This window comes from Kryptolebias marmoratus, linkage group LG4 (genome assembly GCF_001649575.2).
Source record: "Kryptolebias marmoratus isolate JLee-2015 linkage group LG4, ASM164957v2, whole genome shotgun sequence".
In the NCBI taxonomy this organism is placed as follows: domain Eukaryota; kingdom Metazoa; phylum Chordata; class Actinopteri; order Cyprinodontiformes; family Rivulidae; genus Kryptolebias; species Kryptolebias marmoratus.
In genome coordinates this window covers 27,826,760-27,836,251 of record NC_051433.1, presented here as the reverse complement: position 1 = coordinate 27,836,251, position 9,492 = coordinate 27,826,760, and positions in this window count along the sequence as shown.

Sequence of the window (9,492 nt, the reverse complement as noted above, 5' to 3'; positions counted from 1 at the left end):
GCAGTGACGTGCGGTGAGGTTCATGGTTGGTGAGGCAATGAGAGTCAGATTTACAAATATATAAATCCAAAAGGGTAGCTTATTCAATTGGCTACTGGTTATTTCATATCTCATCAGCGTCTCTCTCTCTCGCACACGCGCACACATAGTAGTATTAGGGATAAAATAAGAAAAAATGTTACAATTACCGTTTTGGCAGTCCGATAAACCAAAACAAAACTTAATGGCTGGCAGCAGTGCACGTGACTGTCACTGGCCTCTGCGTGAAAGGACAGCAGCAACAAGCACCTGTTGGCTCACGTGCGCCCCCTTCAGTGCGGCAGAGTACTGCCTGCCTCTCCCTTCGCCTTTTCATTGCGGTTTTATGTCCCCTCAGCAAAACTAAATATGTCACTAACAAACATTAAACGTAAATGGTTAAAGACATTAGCCAGACTGTGGAAAATCAGGCTATATAAACCATTATATTGGCGACATGCAGCAGTACGGCAACAGGCAGGGGCCAATTGCATGTATCAACCCAGTTTGTGATGGATTGCGCAATCAGAGGTGAAGCTCGGCTTGTTGCTGCAGCACCTCGCATTTCACCCTCATATTTGAACAAGAAATATGCAATTTCAGCGATTTTGACTATAAAAATGCGATTTGGACCATAAAAATGTTCGAAAATTACTCATACATAAAGATCAGTGGACAAATATTAATATTCATTTTATGTTATGATTTTTTTTTTTCTTGTCATCTCCCCTGAGCATGTCCCTGCATTCATTCATTAATGGCCTAGCATTTCAATTCAGTTTTAATTCACTTTATTTATATAGTACCAAGTCGCAACATAAGTAATCTCAGAGCAGTGTACGAAAATATTCACATACATTATAAAGAGTCAATTAGTAAAAGTTATCTATCTAAGGAAGCCAGCTTCACTTTGAATTTTCACTTTGTCCTATCTCCCATTCTGAGCAGTACATTGGCAACAGTGACAAAGAATGACTCTCTTTTAACAGGAAGAAACCTCCAGCAGAACCAGAACCAGGCTCAGGAAGGGCGGTCATCCGCTTCGACTGGCTGGGCAATAATTTAGGATTATAAGTGACCATAAAACAGTTAGCTAAGTTATTGCTTTTTTTGTGTAAGCCAATATAGATTAGCTCTGGCAGCCATCTTGAATTAAATTGTGTCCAAAATCTGATTGCTTGTACATGTACATGAGATATTTACTACTACCATACCAAATTTTTGAACAATATCTGTAAAGTTTAGTTATAGCCATTTTGTGTAGTCTAAGGTTAGTTTGCTGTGGCAGTCATCTTGAAGTAAATCAGTTGCAGATGTCAACTCAATAACTACTTTCTGAAAGTTTCATTATCTACTGAGTGGTTCATAAGATATTTCACTAACAGGTAGCTCGGATTCCAGTAGATAATGTCAAAGTTTTAAACACAGATTGTACACAGTAAGTTAGTGTTGTAGATATGTCTTTGTTATTAAAACAAGAAATTTTACAACCCCAATTCTGAAAAAGTAGGGAGATTGTGTAAAATGTAAATAAAAAGCAGAATGCAATGATTTACAAATTTCATAAACCCTTATTTATTCATAATGTACCATAGTAAACATATCAAACGTTTAAACTTAGAAATAGAACAATTTTGAGGAAAAAAAGGTACAGGTCCATGTTTCCCACTGTGAAGCATCCCCTCCTTACTTTAACAACAATCTGTAAACATCTACAGGATCTGAGGAGAGCAGCTGCTGGAGGTTTTGGAGCTGAATGTTGTCCCATCTTTTTAAGTTTTCTAGCTGTGTTCAGGACTGCAGGCAGGCCAGTTCAGCACCAGTCTCTTCTGCTATGAAGCCATGCTGCTGTAATGGATGGGTGATATTGTCTAACATTGTCTAGCTGAAATATGCAAGGTCCCCCCCTGAAAAAGGCATTGTTTGGATGGGAGCATACGTTAAACCTGTACATACTCTTCTGTATTGATGGTGCCTTTCCAGATGTGTAAGCTGTCCATGGAAGAGGCACTAATGCATCCCCCATAACATTAGAGAGGCAGGATTTTGAACTGTTCGCTGATAATAGGCTAGATGTTTCCTCTCCTATTTAGTGTAGCAGACATGGCTTTCATGGTTTCCCAAAAGAATTTTATATTTTGATTCATCTGATCACAGAAGTTTTCCACTTTGCTTCAGTTCATTTGAAATTAGCTTTGGCTCAGAGAAGAGGCAGAGTTTCTGGATGGAGTTCACAAATACATTCATCTTTGCATGATAGAGCTTTAACCAGCATTTTGTAGATGGCACAGTGAACTGTGATTACAGACAAGGACTTTTTGGAAGTGTTCCTGAGCTCATGCTGGGATGTTCCAGCATGAGCTCAGAATCAGACCTGTTTTTAATGCAGTGGCCCCTGAAGGCCTGAAGATCACAGGCATCCAATATTGACTTTCAGTTGTGTCCTTTTAGCTCAAAGATTTCTCCAGATTCTTGTCATCTTTTGATGGTTTTATGAAATATAGATGATGGAATATTCAAAGTCTTCCCAATTTTCTGTTGAAGAACATTATTCTGTAATTGTTCTTCTACTTTTGAACTCAGTTTTTCACAGACTGGTGAACCTCTGCCCATCTTTACTTCTGAGAGATTCAGCCTAATTAAATACTCTTTTTATACCTGGTCCTCTAACTGACATGTTGTCAGTTAACCTAATTAGTTGCAAAATGCTTCTTCAGACGTTTCTTATTCATTCCACCTAATTTTACAATGTTTTGTTGCCCCTCTCCCACCCTTTTTGAAATGTGTTGCTGCAATAAAATTCTAAATTATTATATTTTTTCCTAAAATTGGTACATTTTTTAGATTAAACATTTTCAATTTTTACTATGTTCCATTGTAAATAAAATATGAATTTATAAGACTTACAGATCATTGGATTTTGTGTTTATTTACATAATTATTCAGAATTGGGGTGCATTTAAGTGTTTTGAAACAACATACGTTCCCCTCCTTATAACGTCTTTTTCAGGGAAGACCTTGCATATTTCAGCAAGATAATGCTAAACCACATCCTGCACCTATTACAGCACCAAGATTTTGTAGTAGGAGGGACCCAGTGCTGAAGTGCCTGCAGTCTAGACCTTTTGCAAAATGGAAACATTTGGCACATGCTGAAACAGAACAAAACAAAACAGCAAAGACCTAGGACTATTGAACAACTAGAATCCTACATCAGATGAGAATGGGACAACATTCTCCTTCAAAAACTCCTTAGTTCCTAGATGTTTACAGACTGTTGAAGGAATGCTTCACAGTAATCAACATGGCCCTGGAACAACTTTTTCGAATGCTGCCATCAAATTTAAAATGAACTCTTTTTTTAAATAAAATGGTACAATTTCATGATTCAATATATTTACTACATTTTATTGTTAACTAAAATATGCTTTAAGAGATTTGCAAATCATTGCATGTTGATTTTATTTACATTTTACGCAGCATAGAATAGAATAGAAGCTTATTTCCATTTACATCGTATAGGACAATACAGGTGTATTGGAATGTTTGTGCATAGTTCTCAGAGTCATCTTACAGTGAAAGTCAGAATTTAAAAAAAAAATGTTACAAATGAAAGAATTAAAAAATGAAGCACACATCATTTTATTTTAATATATTGTGATGGTGATTTGTTGGGTGTGACGTCCCTTCCTAATGTCCTGTCCTGACAGCGGCAGGAAAAACAATTATTATAAAAGTAGGCCTTATGAGTGGAGATGCTCTCTGACACATCAGAATTGGGGCTGTAACTTAGAGTCATCAACAACTCATAAATTGAGAGTTCACGCATCTTGCAAAATCTCATATGAGATTGCACATAACATCATTTAGTGTAGGTGTTGCTTCAGTCCTAAAACTTTTGCTATTGCTATAAATATTAAGGAAAAAAATAGAACAAATAAATAGATAAGGAGAGAGGGAGACAGAAGAAAAATAAATTATATATATATATATATATATATATATATATATATATATATATATATACGTAAACAAAAATAAAATAAAATATTAAACTCCGCCATAGACCATTGGGAATGAAAGACCAAAACGCTGTTAAATAATGGCAGTACCAGAACTAATGTCCAAGGGTAGCATTAGGATGTCCACATCTGTCACAGGCACTTGAATGATTTGGAAATATTTTACTTAACCGTGCTTTGGAATAGTGCAGGCGATGTACCACTTTAAACTGGATTAGCTGTAATCTAGCGTTAATGGAGCAGTTTTTTATTCCCATCACCACGCAATCCCAAAGTGCAGTAGAAATTGTAACTCCTAAGTCTTTGGACCATGCATCTCTAATATGAATGGATGATCTAGTTACAGAAAAAAACATTCACAAACTGTGAAACAAGATGTCTGGAGGTGGGAGGTTTAATAGGAAGATCATAAAAAATATGCTGCATTGATCACTGATTTGAACTCGAACTAAGTTGGTTTGCAAAGCTCCTAGCCTGCAAATAGCAACAAAAAAAAGATTTGAGGTCAGATTAAATTTAGACTGTAGCTGGGGGAATGATAAAAACTGCTTCTTAGTAAAGAGGTCCTTAACAGTGGAGAGGCCCCGGCCCGACCAGACCACAAAACCAGGATCTAAAAGACCCGGCTTAAAGCAGGGGTTATGACACAAAAGGGCATAAACAGACAGATCTGGCAGTTTTAAGACCCTCTTTTTTTGTGTCATAATCTTAAATGAACTCCTAATTATGAAGTCAGCGGCAAGCTTCTTAAGAGGGATATCAGATTTAGAAAATAATATTGCAGCAGAGAAGCAGAAGTTTGTAGCAACAAGTTATGGGATTCAATCTGAGGCCAGCCAGGAAAAGAGGCAAAAGGGATCTCTGCTCCAGCGGTGCCCGACGTCCAAAATGTCCCTTGCATTGCAGGCCCAGTAATAATGCCGAAAGACTGGAAGACCAAAGCCACCCTCCCCTCTAGCCTTTTGCAAATGTGCCTTAGATATTCGGGAAGGTTTGTATGCCCAAATTAATGGCATAATAATTGAATCCAATGTTTTAAAAAAAGAGGAAGGAATAAAAATTGGGATATTTTGAAAGAGATAAATAAACTTCAGAAGTACAACCATTTTGGTAATATTATTACGACCAGTTAAAGTGAGTGGAAGTAGCCGCCAGTTGTCAATCCATTTCTTAAGTTTAGAGAGTGAATCTAAATAATTGAATTGGAAAAGTAGCTTGGCGTTTATAGGAATATTGATACCGAGATACACAAAATAGTCATGGGCGATTTTAAATGTTAAACTATTCAAGAAACCAGAGACAAGTCCATTAGACAGAGGCACAAAGGCAGATTTAGTCCAGTTGATTGCAGTGGTGGGCCGTCATGGCCAGCAAGGCCTTCTCTGCTGGCCTAACATAACCAAGAATCATCATAATTATGATGAAGGTTAATTTAATTTTTAATTTACTTTCCCTAGATATCTAAAAGTATTCATATTTTCTTTCTGTCATATTACACTCCTTCCAGTGCTGTTATTTTTAGGTTAGAGTTTTTAACCAATAAGAATTCAGCTATTTTATGTTGCTGAGGCTGTATGAAATCTGCCGGGGCCTTCAGAATCAGCAATGAAGGCATCTGTGCGCTGTAAATGAACGGGCAAATACAGTTGATAGATAGTTGCGATAGCCAATTAGATCACGAGTTGTGTCAGTAAGGCCCTCTTACTAGCCTCACGTTGAACGTGACATTTACGCGTCCTGTGATTGGATATGGATACTTACGAGTTTGAGCCACGACAGTGCTATGCAGATCAACAGAGTCACACCCGGGACTGTTAACGGTTAAAACCTTTTTAACCCACAATGGCCGAAGGAGAGTAACACATTGATTTGATTGCTGATATACTGGCAAGGCTGTTTTCAAGACGAACTTTTCAAGAGAAGCTAGATCTCATTAGAGGAGGACAGCCAACCTCCGAGCTAGCTAACCTGTTCCAGAATGGATTTTGTGTTGAAATAAGTGTTTTGGGGGACACAGACGTTTTGGTGAGTGAAAACATTTTATTTATTTTATTCTATTTTATTTAGTTTTGACAGTAGCATACCAGATATGTTTTAATTGCTGATGCAGGTTTGTTAATTTTTAAAATGTGCCAGATAATAGCCCATTTTGTTTACAACTAAGGTAATGCAATGCCAAGTAGTGCTAACTACTCTCCAATCCTGGTGTTATAAATGCTGGCATAATGAAAGGATGTCCTCAAGTGTCTCTGCTCTGTAGGTGAGATATGCGTTTCCTGTAAGAACACAATATCAGAAGACAGATGCTTTAAGTGAGAAAAGACCTTGCCCCTCTTGAGAGCCCTACCCATGCCTCTGCAGTTCCAGGTAGTGAAGGTGATGGGATTTATGGTTGGCACGGAAGGAGCACCGTCAGAATACATTCAGAACAGTAGATGGAAAGACATTGTCGGAGCTGAACAATGGGAGGAAAAAAAAAGTGGGGAAGAAAAAAACAAAACAACAACAACAACAAAAAAAAAAACAGCATATGCAAAACAGACAATATGAAGCTAGAAAAAAGTTAAGTACTTAATACCCGGCATGACCGCTGACACAATACAACATAAAACTAATATATGGCTAGAAAAAGAAAAAAAACCCACCACAAACTGTGCAACGCTTTAAAGTACAGAATTTACCAGTGTCTGAGCAAATAAGACCAATGAGCCTAGGTTCAGACATCTGCTGCGGCAGAGATGGAAACAGTGAAATGTTCAGCCTCTTCCGGGGAGAGAAGAGAGAAGTCTTAACAATGTTGTTGTGTACAACCTGCAGCTTGGCTGGATAGCGTAGCAAGCACTTAGCGCCCGCCTCGATTAGCTTCTTACTCACGTTGTTGTAGGCCATTCGCTGCGACACAACTTCAGGTGTGTAGTCAGGAAAGATGGCCATGCGGGCTCCGTTGTACATCAGGGGAGAATGCAGGCGGCTGAGTTGCAGAATTTCAGTCACGTCCCTGTCATTGTGAATCTTCGCGATGATAACTCGTGGTCGCTCCTCGGGTTGTGGTTTCGGCCTAAGACTACGGTGGGCACGGTCAATCTTGACGGGCTTAACAAAGTTATCTTTCCCGAGTACCCCCAGTAACAGCCGTGAAATAAAGTCAGTAGGGCGACCCTGTTCCTCGCCTTCCTTAATGCCAAGCACCCTTATGTTGCACATGCGGGACCGACCTTCCAAATCACTTAGTTCACCTTCAACAGGGCATTAGCCTCCCGGAGCTGATCACAGGAGACCTCGAGGGCCGATATGCGGCCATCAGCAGACGACATGGCTTCATCAATGGTGTCGACTCGGCCCTCTATCTCCTGTTGATGTTTTTGCACCGCAACGAGGGAAGCTTTAATAGCGTTGAATCGACCCTCCATTGACTTCTTCAGGTCATCAATAAGTTCAAAAAGTTTAGCGACTTGCAACACCTGGGTGGTAACAGCAGCTAAAATAGCTTCGTTCGGAGCTCGGCTGGGCTGTCTCCTTCTGTGCGCCGTCCTTCTTCCCCATTTTGAAGAATAAAAAGTAGAAAAGTAACCCTACTCACTTGAAGTAAAGCAATATTGAATAAAAGACCAGGTGTGTTGTATTAAAAAAGAAATTTGAGGAGATATCACAGAGCCTCACGAAAAAGCGTCTACTCCATCGCAGCGCTCTAGCGCCCCCTCCCAGCATTATTTTATGAGAAAAGACAAAGTTGTAACAGTTTTTAATCAAAATTTGCAAATGACATCAGGTGTGATCTCATGTGATATTGGAAGATTTTGGATGATCTGTTAGAGCTGGAAGCATTTGTTGAAAATTTAATTCAATATCTGTAAGACTGACTAAGATATAGCCATTTTTGCATCAATGAATAAACTTCAACTTGGTCTTAATTACTGTCTGCTGCCAAAGGGAGAATATATTTTTGCCCATGTCTGTGTTTGTTTGTCTTTAAACAAAATATCTCAGGAACCACTGGATGAATTTGAATGAAACTCTTAGAAATTAATCACTGGATCTTCACCTACAGTTGAATAATTTTTGGAATACTTCGATTCAAGATGGCTTCCACAGTTTAGGGGCAAGTGTGCCTCAATGGTTAGAGCAGTCCTTCTCCAATGAGAGAGTCAGAGGTTTATTCTACTAGTATGCCACATGTCAAAGTGTCCCAGGGCAAGACACTAAATCCCCTCATTGCTTCTGATGTGTCCCATCAGTGTATGAATGTTATCTAAAGTACTGACTAGACTATAAAGAATGATTTATTAAGATTAGCTTTGTAAAGATGTACTAGAGTGCTGTATTAGTGTGTGTGTGTGTGTGTGTGTGGGTAGATGGGTAAATGAGTGCACAATTGTGTTGTAAAGGGCTTTGAGTAGCCTTGTTGGCTAGAAAGGCACTATATAAGTAGTCCATTTACTATTTACAGCTAATCAGCTTTTGCAAACACAAAAATGGCTATACCTCAGTTAATTTTATTTTACATAAATTGAGCTAAAATTGTTGTGATAAAGTCATCCTCAACATTTTTAAATGCTAACAGATTGGGCAGGATATGGTGATAGCATAAGATTGTGATCAAGTTATTTTCAAGTTTTGACCAAAATAGTTATCACTCCATCATAACAAGACTCTTCACCTAATGACCCACAATGGGCTCCTCACCCCAACCCTGGGAACCAAAGCTACAATTGACTGAAACATTCACATACATACAGCTATTTTAGACATTAATCCAAGGTAAAATGGCTGACTACATTCAAGAGAAGACAGAGGAACAGAGGTTCTAAACAAGCAGCTGTGTGCTTTTTCCACATTAATTCTGTTAAAGTCATTACCTTAACACAGCAGCACAGGGAAAAGCTTTAGTGGTTTGAACTACTGACACTTGCTTAACAAATTTGGTAAATTAACAGTACATGACTTTAATGTACTCAAAGAACATAAAAGGAATTATTCATTGTCTAAGGACAGACATACATGCACCCTCACTGCTACAATTAATAGAATTAGCTCACTGGAGAAAATTAAAAACAGCACACAAAGGATGTGCAAACTAAGTCAAACTTGCAAGCTCAACTTCTTGATGTTGCACTCATGATTTTTACTGGTATATTTTGTCTAATCAGTTTTTTCTCATTTTCTTTAGCTGACTTTGGAAGACTACTTTTCAAGCCAGCTCCAAGGTGTAGAGAGTCAGCATAACACTTACACTCCTGATCAAAATCTTAAGACCAGTCAAAAAATTGCAAGAACTTGCATTTTGCACTATTGGATCTTAAGAAGGTTCTAAGTAGAGCTTCACAATGTTAAAGGAAAAAATCAGTGCAAGAGACAAGAACTTTTGAGCAGGGAATTTTCTGCAAACTGCATTTACACTCAAACATGATTTTTTCAGCTGATCAAAAGTTTAAGACCATAGTCTTTAAAAGCC